The sequence below is a fragment of the Erinaceus europaeus genome, chromosome 15 (genome assembly GCF_950295315.1).
Source record: "Erinaceus europaeus chromosome 15, mEriEur2.1, whole genome shotgun sequence".
In the NCBI taxonomy this organism is placed as follows: Eukaryota; Metazoa; Chordata; class Mammalia; order Eulipotyphla; family Erinaceidae; genus Erinaceus; species Erinaceus europaeus.
The window spans coordinates 13510544-13523619 of NC_080176.1; the positions used below are offsets into that span (position 1 = coordinate 13510544).

General features: G+C 45.9%; 1 non-coding gene across 1 annotated transcript; it reads left to right on the forward strand.

Moving 5' to 3' along the window:
* The first annotated feature begins 5470 nt into the window (after positions 1–5470).
* LOC132533310 (U5 spliceosomal RNA) lies at positions 5471–5587 on the forward strand. Its single transcript, XR_009545190.1, has one exon. It is a non-coding gene; the product is annotated as a U5 spliceosomal RNA (small nuclear RNA).
* Positions 5588–13076: the final 7489 nt, after the last annotated feature.

Genomic DNA, 13076 nt, shown 5'->3' on the forward strand with positions numbered 1-13076 from the left:
ACCCCCCACCCTCCAGCCCAGAGTTTTACTTTGGTACAATACAACTCTGGTCCAGTCCTGCTTAGTGTTTTCTCTTCTGATCTTTTTTTAAAAAAAATATTTATTTATTTCCTTTTGTTGCCCTTGTTGTTTTTTATTGTTGTAGTTATGGTTGTTGATGTTATTGATGTCATCGTTGCTGGATAGGACAGAGAGAAATGGAGAGAGGAGGGGAAGACAGAGAGGGGAGAGAAAGACAGACCTGCTTCACCGCCTGTGAAGCGACTCCCCTGCAGGTGGGGAGCCGGGGGTTCGAACCTGGATCCATGTGCCGTTCCTTGCGCTTAACCTGCTGCGCTACCGCCCGACCCCGATCTTGTTTTTCTACTTCTGCCTATGAGTGAGATCATCCCATATTCATCCTCTGTTTCTGACTTATCTTACTTTATACATACTTTTAAAAAAATATTTAAAAAAATTTATTATTGGATAGAGACAGAGACATTGAGAGGGGAGGAGAGATACAGAGGAAGAGAGAGAGAGAGAGAGAGAGAGAGACCAAGACCAAGACCTTCAGCCCTGTTTCACCACTCGTGAAGCTTTCCACCTGCGGGTTGGGACCAAGGGCTTGAACTTGGGTCCTTGCACACTTTAACACAAGCACTTAATCAGGTGCAACACCACCTGGCCCCCCATCCTCTCCTCTCCTCTCCTCTCCTCTCCTCTCCTCTCCTCTCCTCTCCTCTCCTCTCCTCTCCTCTCCTCTCCTCTCCTCTCCTCTCCTCTCCTCTCCTCTCCTCTCCTCTCCTCTCCTCTCCTCTCCTCTCCTCTCCTCTCCTCCCCTCCCCTCCCCTCCCCTCCCCCGCCCTCCCCCTCTCCTCTCCTCCCCACCCCTCCCCTCCCCTCCCCCGCCCTCCCCTGCCCCCTCCCCTACCCCTCCCCTCCCCTCCCCCTCCTCTGCCCCCTCTCCTGCCCCCTCCCCTCCCCCTCCTCTGCCCCCTCTCCTGCCCCCTCCCCTGCCCCTCCCCTGCCCCCTCCCCTCCCCCCTCCCCTCCCCCCTCCCTTCCCCCCTCCCCTCCCCCCTCCCCTCCCCCCTCCCCTCCCCCCTCCCCTCCCCTTCCTTTTTTTGCTCTTTTGCCTCCAGGGATTATTGCTGGGGTTTGGTACCTTCACTACGAATCCACTGCTCTTGGAGGCTATCTTTGTTTCCCCTTTTTTGCCCCCACCCCATTTTTAATCATTGTTGATGGAGAGAGGAAGACAACTGCGGACTTGCTTCACCACTTGTGAATCAACCCCCCTGCAGGTGGGGAGAAAGGGGCTTGAACCAGGATCCTTACCCCGGTCTTTGCGCTTTGCACCATGTGTACTTAACCCGCTTTGCTACTGCCCAACCCCCCTTTATTAGTAATTTAATAATGATTAACAAGATTGTAGGATAAGAGGGGTACAATTCCATACAATTCCCACCACCAGAGGTTTGTATTCCCATCCCCTCCATTTGAAACTTCCCTATTCTTTATTCCTCTGGGAGAATGGATCAACAGTCTTTTTTGTTTGTTTTAATTCTTCTTATTTATTAATTTTTTTATTTTACAAAATTACATGTCAACTGGAGTTTAAATCCACTCTATTCCCACCACCAGAGTTCTGAATCTCCCGTCTCCCCACTGCAGTCCACCACAGTTCCCCTAACATTGTAGACATGGGCTAGCCATCATCTCTACAACTATCTGTCTGCATTTTAAAAAAATTTTATTTATAAAAAGGAAACACTGACAAAACCATAGGATAAGAGGGGTACAACTCTACACAATTCCCACCACCAGAACTCCATATCCCATCCCCTCCCCTGGTGTGAAATTCGGAGGTATAGGGAGAGAGACAGAGAGACACCTGCAATCCCACTTCACTTCTTCCTGCAGGTGGGGACCTGAGATTTGAGCCCCAGTCCTTGCACATGGTAATATGTGCACTCAACCAGATGCACCACATCCCAGCCTCAATACCATAGCTTTCTTAGTCTTTCATCTGTCATTGGCTATCTGGGTCACTTCCAAATTTTATCATCACAAATTGTGCTGCTATGAATTAGTTCTACATATATGTCTTTATATTTTTTAATTTTATTCATTCTTGCTAACAATGAATCATGAAATAACTTGGAAACCACTTGAAGGTCCCTCTGCAGCAAATGAGTAGGTCTAGTCTAGCTCAGCTGCGCATGGAGTGTTGTGTAGCTACTAAGAGTGGCTTAAGAACTCTAGCTGCTTACCTAGAGAGATGTTGTGCTGTGCTATAGTATGAGGAAAGGGACAGAGTCATGAGTGGAGCTCACGAAAAAGCACTATCCACCACCCCACCCCACCCCACCCAGTCTTGGGGACTGGCAAGGAGACTTATCAGTCAGCTGGGTGGAGGTGGGGCTTCCCACTCTCCTCCAGGGCAGCAGAGGAACCTCTCAGGAAGGACACACTCACCTTTGTGTCTTAGTCTATTTGGGCTGTTACACTCAATGCACTTGGAGTGGGGAGTGGCTTGTAAACAACAGAATTTTTATTTCTCTAGTCCATGATCAAGATGCCAGCAGAGTTGGTGTCTCCCGAGAACCCTCTTCCTGATTCAACCTTCTTCCTGTGTCTTCTTTCTGCAGGAGGGGGAAGGGAGTTCTCCCAGGGTTGTTATAAAGGCATTAACTCCATCCCTGAAGATTTCACCCTTATAACCTCAAAGCCCCCACCTCCTAATATCATCACATTTTGAGTGAGAATGTCAATATAAGAAATAGTCAGGGAGGCAAGAGAGAAGCCACCCAGTAGAGTGCACTTGATCCTGCTTGAGCACCTGGCTACCACGCGGAGTATCTGCATGGGGGAAGATAGAGGAATGCTTCAGTCTTTCTCTCTCTCCACCCCCATCCATTTATCTAAGAAAAAAAAAGTCCTCTGGGAGTGGAGGAATCATGCAGGCTCAGAGCTCCACTGATAACTCTGGTGGAATAAAAACAAAAACATTGTGGGAGGCACAGGCATTACGACCTGTTAGTCTGTCATCATTCCCTTAGGGAAGGTAGCATTGTGTCCAGTGTTTCAGGGGTCTGGGCTCACAGTCGGGAGCTTCCCTGTGATTTGCTGCTGTCATTATAGCCTTTGGTTCCTTAGATGCGGAAGAACCATCTCATGCTGTTTAATTTTTTTGTTTTGTTTGTGATACTGAAAATTCTCAACTTTATCTTTCACAGGGAAGAGAGTTAAAGGATTGGGTGTAAACTTTCCCTTTTATCTCATGAGAAATGATTAGTAGATTATTTAAAATGCTGTTTACATACACTCAAGTGGTTGTTTGTTCAAACGGATGATAAATGTCTGAAGAGATGCCCAGACACAGCAAAGACAGGGAGATGCAGATTGAGGCCGCAATGAGACCTGTGTCTCAGGCTGGCAGGAACGCAGACACCTGTTGTTGGTGGCGATAGGGAAAGAGCGACTCTTGTTAATGATGATGAAGAAGATTAATTGGATCACACTTACTCAAACTGAAATGTGGAGAGTGTTTAAATTTTTTGGGGTTTGATATAGGACACACATGTGAATGATAATAATGATAAAATAAGCATTTGTGAGTCTACTTGCAGCTAAAAACTGGACCATCCCCAATACCTTAGGAGTTCTCTGCAAATTTCTCTTCAAGTAACCATAGTCCTATTCTCATCTTTTGCTCTTTTAAAAAAACTTAGTTTTAATATATATATAAAAACATTGTGGGAGGCACAGGCATTACGACCTGTTAGTCTCTCATCATTCCATTAGGGAAGGTAGCACTGTGTCCAGTGTTTCAGGGGTCTGGGCTCACAGTCGGGGAACTATATATATATAAAATTTTCTGATCCAACAAGCTCTCTTCCGGGGCTCCATCTCACAGCAATCAAAGGCCTATACACGTGGCATTTGCTGGAGCGTGTTTATTGCAGTCTTGTTTGTCCTGGCCAAAGAGGGACTGAATAGATTCATGACACCCACACCACAGAATTGTGTGTGGCCACTACATAACAATGAATTCATGTAATACCAGATGTCTTGGAGGGATTTTTTTTTTATGTCATTTTTTTAAAAAAAATTTATTTATAAAAAGGAAATATTGACAAAAACATAGGATAAGAGGGGTGCAGCAAAGGAAAACAGGCAGTGACAAATGTCTGTGTTTTGTGTGTAGATATATACACTTTTGTGTGACCATATGAATGTAGAGAGAAGTTTGGAAGATTACCCTCTGGGTTGTAGAAGGGCTTACCAGACAGTGGGAGGATGGTGTGATGTGAAGGGAGAGGGGGAGTTGGGGGAAGTGAGCAAAAAGAGAAGGGAAAACATCACCTGCCTGTTCCACAGTCCTCACAGAGCAGGCTGACCACCCCCACCTGAGCCTGCAGCTCTGTGTTGCTGAAGTCATAGTCCTCCACCATGGTCAAGTGCACAGTGTGATCTGTTTGGTCTGGTTGCTGAATCATTCCCCTCTTTTGCATTTCACTCACACCATGTATACCTGATTTATTTGTTAACTTTATTTTAATGAGAGAAATATATATAGAGAGAAAGAAACACACACCTGAGCACTGCTCAGCTCTGATTTATGGTGGTGTTGGGGATTAAACCTGAGATCTTGGAGCCTCAGGCATGAGTCTTTTGCAGCATAATGGGAGACCACTATGCTGTCTCCCCAGCTTCACCACCTGTACTTTACAACAACGTGTGTGTGTGTGTGTGTGTGTGTGTGTGTGTGTGTGTTGGGGGGCGGGGGATAACCAGATAGCTCATCTGTAGTGTGCCTGTTTCTCCTGTTTCTACATGATCCAGGTTCAGGCCTTGCCCCACTGCACTAAGGGAAGCCTCAGTGCTTTGGCACCTTTCCCTCTGTGTCTCTGTCTCTGTCTTTCTATTAGAAAAAGTTGGCTTGCAGTAGTAAAGCCCTGGCAATGACAGAAACAAAACCCAACAACAATATGGAGGTCTGTATACTCTCTCAGGGACACCCTGCCCTTGGGTTCTGCCTGAACACTGGCCAGGCCAGATTTCAATGACTGAGGCTTGGATGTCCTGAGTTTGGTCCCTGGCACCACCATAAGGCTGAGCTGTGCAGTGCTCTGGTCAAAAGAAATCAGCACTCACACATTGCTACTAACTAAGCTCCAGACTTGAAATTTCACTATTTGTCCATTAATTTCCTCTTTCTATTCCAGGATCCAAACCACAGTTCCATAGTGCATTTAATTTCCTTGCATTCTCAGTCCTTCAGGTTTGGAACAGTGTCTTTCTCCCTCTACATCTGTGATGATGACTACTTCTTCTTCTCCTTCCGTCTTTTCTCCTCCTCCTCCTCCTCCTCCTCCTCCTCCTCCTCCTCCTCTTCCTCCTCCTCCTTCTCCTTCTTCTCTCCTCTCCTTCTCCTTCTCCTCCTCCTCCTCCTTCTTATTATTTTTTTAAAGATTTTAGTTATTATACTCTGGTTTCTCTTCAGATCACATAAATCTTTCACCTTTTAATAAAGACTTCCATGGAGAGGAACAATTCTGAGTTTTGAACCAATTTTTTTGAGGCCTTGTTTCCACAAGGCTACAAAAAAAAGATTTTAGTTATTTAATAATGAGGGATGTAGAAGGAGGGAGAGAGAGAAAGTGAAAAAGAACCCGACATCACTCTGATACATATACCACTGGGGATTGAGCTCAGGACCTCATGCATGAGAGTCCAACACTTTATCCACTGTGCCATCTCCCAGACCCCTGGATGACCTTGACAGTATGTAGTCTAGATATCAAGTGCTGTATAAGGTTCCCCAATGTGGTTTGTCTGATGCTTTTCTCATGATCACCATGAAATGGATTTTTTTTTTGGTACTATGTGCACATAACCTGGTGCACCACTGCCTGCCCCCTTTTTTTGTATGTTCTCTAATCGGGAGTAATTTTGCTTAGAAAGGTATGACCCTACAGATAATGTATGTACATTTATTTATTTTTGTCATCTTTCTGGACTTACTCCAAGAGAGTGAGGTTGAGAGAGAGGGAGAAGGAAGGGAACAGTATTGAAGCTTCTTCCAGTGTTATGGGAGCTGGGCTTGAACCTAGGTGGTGCCCACAGCAAAGTAGCACATTATACAAGCGAACTATTTCATCAGCTCATGACCCCATAATTAAAAAAATACTTCATTATTTCATGTAAATGTTTTCTTTTATTATTATTTTATTTGGAGGATTAATGGTATATAGTAAATACAGTTGTTGGTACATATATAACATCTCTCAGTTTTCTGCAAAGCATTCTCACCCACAGCCTAGGTCCTCCTCCACTATCTCGCAACAGGACCTACCTGAAACCCCCTCACCCCCCCGGGGTCTGTTACTTCGGTGCAGTACACCGTTATTTTGTTTTTCTTGTATTTGATAGGACAGAGAGAAATTGAGAGGGGAGGAAAAGACGAGGAAAGAGAGAGAGACACCTAAAGCACTGCTTTGTCACACATGAAGCTTCCCTCCTGCAAGTAGGGACCAGGGGCTAGTACCTGGATCCTTGCACTGGGTAATGTGTGCGCTCAACCAGATGCAGCATCACCTGGCTCAACCTCAACCCCTTGATTTTAAAGAGGGCATTAAGTTGTCGTCTTTTCTTTGACTGAAGTGATTGCAGATGTCCTGTCTGTCCCTACAGGCTCTGAAAGGAGCTAGGCCCCTAATCACAGGTGAGGCAGTGGGTACCCTCTAAGTGGTAGAGAAGAAATTCCAGCCCAGATGCCAATGCCAAGTCCGTCCACGGCTCTAAGCTGCACATCTCTGGTGGGCTGCTAAGAAATTGGCTTGTCCAAGGGCATGTTCAGCTGAAGCCTCCATTCCCCTTTGGAGGAATTTCAATATCACCTAATTAGGTAACACGGTAGCTGGGCAACCATTACTTATAATAGACGTGGAGTTGTAAATTATTCTATTTAATTAAGAACTGCACATTTCCTATTAAAGAAAAGCTTATCATAGGTTAGTAAATTTATTGGGAACACTTAACTTTAGCTAATTAAGCTGTTTGAACTCAAGGCAAGGACATTCATTAATAATCAAGCCCAAGCAGTTAAGGGCAATTAGTGAAACAGCTGGTTTTTATCTCTCTGATAAAGGATGGTTAATAGAGATTGCTACAGCTGTTATAAACTTCCTCAAAGCAAGAGCCTCTTCAGAAGTTTACACTAGTAAAGGATATGGGAGGGAAACTAAAATGGAATGATCTGAGTCTGGTGAGCAGGGCCAGTTCCCAGCTCTAAGCAGTGCTTGGAAGAAGCAGACACTTCCCACAGGCAGCCTCCTTCCCAGCTGCCTTGACCTGCATGTTAGCACTGCTATTCTTGCTCTCACTGCAATCTTGTCTGCCCCAGGAGCAAAGGATAAGGATTGGTCTTCTGTATATGTAGAGAAAAATACAAGAATGTGGCTTAACCAGACAACCTCACCAGTGAGCCCTGGAACCACACCTCTCCAGACTCCTAGCCCACTAGGAAAAGAGAAATGGGGTGGGGGTGTGGATTGACCTGCCAATGTCCATGTCCAGTGGAGAAGCAATTACAGATGCCAGATCTTCCATTTTCTGCACCCCATAAAGAATTTTGGTTTATAATCCTAGAGGGGGAGAAATGATGGGGGAAGATGACCAGAGGGCTCTGAACTCCAATTCCATCAGGACCCAGAGAGAGAAGAGGGAAAAAGGATGCTTAGAAGTAGTAACAGGTGTAGGTGTGACTTCTAGAGGAAGAGAAGTCAGGGCCATAGGGAAAAAAAGCAAATATATATATAAACACAATTATAGAAATAATAGTCAACCTATATATATAAACACAATTATAGAAATAATAGTCATCCTATATCTGTGACCTTTGGAAAATGACTGTAATTTCCAATAAAGTGAATGGGGACATGGAACTCTGGTGGTGAGAACAGTGTGGAATTATACTCCTGTTATCGCATATAAATCAATATTAAACCACTAGTAAAAAAGAGGGGGAGAAAGCTTGTGGCCTAAGTGCTTTTTTTGTGTATATGGGGGGTAGGGAGTATGTGTTCCTCCAGAAGAGCTGTCTCCCAACCCACCCCCATGTTTTCTTCCTAGATTGAAGGATAAGACATTGCTCTATTTTTGAAGAATCTGTGTGCTGTCTGGCAGATTCTCTCACATCAGGATTATCCAGTTTCCTCATGGTGTTCTTGAAGGAATTTCTTCACCCCCCAAATGTCCTGTAAACTGGAATCTACTGTAGAGGTTTGATGGTTGAGACGAAGCAGTTCTGGTGAGAACCCTACAGGCATCTTGCATCGTATTGCAAGAGGAGGCACATAAATGCCTCTCTGCCCCCCTTTTGGTGATGCCAAGCTTGAACCCTGCATTTAAAGAGGCCACGCCAGATATTTATTTCAAGTTGCAAGTGGTTAAAGGTAACACCAGCCTGCTGACTTACCGTTAAGAGAAGGGTCAGGGAAGGGATGGCGGGGCAGAACAGGGAGAGCAGTGAGGACACTTTCAGAGTCCCTAGAGGCAAAAGAAGTCAGTAGAAGGGGCGAGAGGTAGTTGACTCAGCAAGAGTGTGTGTAGCTCACAGGAGCTGGACTATATGAGGATGGGAGGAGAACACAGGAGTGGAGGCCTGAGTCAGATGTGGCTGGGGCCACCGCGAGGAGGAAGCACTTTGGAGGACTAGGCATATGGGGGACATAGTACTAGCGCTTACACGGAGGTGCACACAGACATCTCAATGAGCTGAGAGGCAGCTGGAGGAGCCTGGAGATACAGCTGAGCATCACTGGTCTGTGGACAAGACTGAAATCTCAAGAGCGGGTGAGATGCATTTGGAAGATCCAGAAACATTGGAGGCGATGGAGAGGGTGGCTGGTTAGGTAGGGAAGCTGGGAGGACAGTTGTGCTGAGAAGGAGTTTCAAGAGCTTAGTCCCCTCATGTAGCCCGTGTGTTGCCTTCATTAGTATCTGCACAGTAGCCCCAGCAGTAGCCATGCCGACAGTAGCTTAGCACCTTCCCGCCACACCGCCACACCTTATGTTCTCTTTCTAATGCGTTACTGGGGAGTGAACCCACCACTAAGAGGCCCCTCCAGCAGCTTGCTTTTATTGCCTTTTTTTTTTTAAATTTTATCTTATATACTACTTTTAGGATAGAGACAGAGAGGAATAAAGGCAGGGGGAGAGGTGGGGGGGACACACACCTGCAGTCCTGATCCAGCTCTCTCGAGGCTCTTCTTCTGCAGGTGGGGGCTAGGGTCTTATACCCCAGTTCTTGCACATTGTAACATGGGCACTCAGCTGGGTATGCCACTGTCTGGCCTTTTGCTTTGATTCCTTGAAGAGAGAGAGAGAGACACCACAGCACTGCCCCACCCTCCATGGTGCTCCCATCTGGGGCCCAGAGCCTTGTGCTCTGCAAAGGACTCATTTACAGGGTGTTAGCTCCCATCCACACCCCTGCTCATCTTGCTCAACCCCTCCTCCAACAACCCTAGGCTACAAATGAGCAAGTGATTTGCCCAAAGTTACACAGCAGAATCAGAACTAGAACTCAGGTCTACATGCCTAAAATCCTTTCTGAAGGTAGATGGAATTTAAAATCAATACCCAGAGGAATTCCTGGGGAGGAGGTACTTGCTAGGAGTGGAAAATGCAAAACAGGAGACAAAAACCCTTCCTCTCAAGAGAAATGGACTCTCTACCCTCAGGGGGTGGGTGGTGTTGCACCCAGTTAAAAACACAGAGTACTAAGCTCAAGGACCTGCAAAAAGATCAGCATTGGAGGCCCTGCTTCCCACCTGTAGTGGGGACAATTCATGAATGGTGAAGGAAGTCTGTGGGTGTCTGTCTTTCTCTCTCCCTCTTTACTTCCCCCTTTCCTCTCAAATTCTCTCTGTTCTATCAAATAAAAATAGGAAAACAGGAAAGAAGGTAAAAAAAAAAAAAGGAAAAAGTGGCTGTCAAGAGTGGTGGATTCATAGTGCTGGCATGGAGTCCTAGCTATAGCCTTGTTTGCAAAAATAAGTATCTTGGGAGTCGGGCAGTAGTGCAGCAGGTTAAGTGCATGTGGCGCAAAGCGCCAAGGACTAGCATAAGGATCCCAGTTCGAGCCCCTGGCTCCCCACCTGTAGGGGGGTTGCTTCACAGGCGGTGAAACAGGTCTGCAGGTGTCTGTCTTTCTCTACCCATCTCTCTCTTCCCCTACTCTCTCCATTTCTCTCTGTCCTGTCCAACAACAATGACATCAATAACAACAATAATAGCTACAACAATAAAAAGGGCAACAAAAGGGAATAAATAAATAAATATTAAAAAATAAGTATCTTTACTCTGATGGGGTAAGAGATATAGTCACCTCAGGACTGGCAAGACAGTTCACCTGGATCAAGTCTGCTTTGTCCTGTGCGTGACCCAGCTTTGAGCCCCACTCCCACTCCCACTGCCCTGTAGGTATTGCAGTGTCTTCTGTCTCTTCCATCTGATTCTCTCTCCATATCTGAAAAAGTCGACTGGGAGAAGTAAAGCCTTGGTGAGGACAAGAAGACAGTTAAAGAAAGAAATACATTCATCTCCTCAGCTTTTCAAGGAAACCAAGTGTGCTGATGCAAGCGCATCACTTAGTGCTGAGCTGCCGCGCGGCCTCATGGTCAGGACCACTAGAGCATTCTAGAGCCAGGAAGCCCTGAGCCACCCCCAGCTCTGGCTCCCCCCACCCCCACCTGCAGAATCATTCCTGCCGCCTGTGGTGATTATGAACTCTGAGCAAGCTGATATATGTGCAGGGCTTAAACAATGGGCCCACGAATGGGGTTATAGTTATTGTAGTGCGTGTGTGTGTGTGTGTGTGTGTGTGTAGGGACTCAGGCCACAGGTGCACATGGCTCAGTAAAAAATCACAGGCTACTATCTGCTAGAGGAAAGCCTGGTAAAGGGAGCTGGCCGGTGGCACAGTGGGTTAAGCGTACATGGTGTAAAGTGCTCGAACCAGCATCAGGATCCCGGTTCGAGCCCCCGGCTCCCCATCTGCAGGGGGTTTGCTTCAGAGGCAGTGAAACAGGTCTGGTGTCTTTCTCTCCTGCTCTCTGTCTTCCTCTCCTCTCTAGATTTCTCTCTGTCCTATCCAACAACAATGACAGTAATAACAACAACAATGATGATAAACAACAAGGGCAACAAGAGGGAAAAAAAAATAAATTAAAAAGCCTGACAAATACCCCCTCCTCCCCCACACACACTAGATTGGTGACAGGAAGCCTGGATTAAGGATCTGAAATGTCACACCAGGAAAAGCTGCCTTGCTTCCAGAGCAGGACAACAACCCACAGAAGGAAGGCAAGTGGCACAGAGCTTAAGGAGGGGGGAGTCTGCAGCCCAGGGAAGGCAGGCAGCTAGAAGGGGACACTCACTGTCATATTCCTCTGGGAGGGGCCCAGGGCTTCTCAGGGTCCTAACTGCCTTTCCTAACATGGGAAGCCTCGCTCCTCAATTTCTGAGGGCTCTGCTCTCTCCGGCCTCAGTCTGCCTCCGTTAGAGCTTAATCATATTTGAAAGTAGTTTTTATCTTGTGATTATTCATCCGTGTGTGAGGAGCTTACGTGTCTAAGCCACTTGCATCAAATCCAAGCAGGAGGCTCTAAGGCTCGGGGGCTGGGGTTGGCAGGAAGGGCAGCTGCACCCCCATACAGCAGGGGTTTCAGGGAATTAGAGGTGAGCAGCTTTGGGGGCGGAGTGCAGGAGCCCAAAACTGTTTAAGAGCTAGTAGCAGGAGCTCCAGCCCGGCCCATAAATCCATAGGTGGGCTTGTCCTTAAAGTCTGGCTCCTCAAACTTTAATAAGACGCTGTCTATGAAGATTACATATTAGTTCAGAGAACAATCTTTCATCTTTACTGGCTCTTTCTAATCTGCAGGGGAAGATGTGCTCGGCTAGGTTTAATGCTCACCCCGAGGTGGGGGGAGAGAGTGGAGATTTTGCCGCTTTCCCTAGGGTGGTAGGGTGCTGACTTGGGGTAGGGAACCCACCAATGGCAGGCCAAGCACCAAACTATGGGCACCAGGCTATAAAAAGGCAAAACTTTATTTGATTGCCCTTGTTTCTGCTTCTGATGTCTGTTTTCTTTCTCAGTGTTGAAATGTAATTTGCATAGCATGCATTTTACCTACTTGAAGTGCAAAACCCGGTGGTTTCTAGGATATTCGGACAGTTTTGCATTGCTCATCACAATCAGTTTTAGAAGTTTCATCTGCCAACAAGACCTTTCCTATGAGCAGTCACTCCTCATTCCTCTTCACCTTCCAGCCTGAGGAGACCACTCATCTACTCTCTGTCTGCAGAGATTCACCTGTTCTGGACATTTCACATAATTGAAACCATACAGCATGTAGCCCCTTGTGACTGGCTCCTTCATTTAGCATAGTGTGTTGATCGATCCATGTTAGGACAGGTATCAGCACTTCATTCTGTCTTACTGTCAAATAGTATTCCATGCCGTAGGTGGGTCACATTTAATCTATTCACCTGAGGATGAACACATGGATTGCTTTCTCTTTGTTGTTGCTATTGTTGTGAACATCAGTGTACAAGTTTTCATGTTTTGACTTCTCTTGAGAGAATATGTAGGAGTGGACTTGCTGAGCCATGTGTATTTTGAGCTTAACATTAAAAAAAATTTCTTTATTGGGAGGATTAATGGTTTACAGTCAACAGTAAAATACAATAGTTTGTACATGCATAACATAACATAACAACATCACAACACAACCCCCACTAGGTCCTCCTCTGCCATCGTGTTTCAGGACCCAATGCCTTCCCACACCACCCCAGAGTCCTTTACTTTGGTGTAATATATCAGATCCAGTCCAAGTTCTGCTTTGTGGTTTTTGTTCAACTACTTTTTTTTTTTTTTGTAATTGGATTTGTTTCAGTGAAGATGCCTTTAAAATTTATATGGAAAAGAGTTCTGCCAATATTTTCCTCTAAGTATTTGGTAGTTTCTGGTCTAATGTCCATGGGTGATGAAATTCCCACTATTACTGTGTTTCTGTTAATATA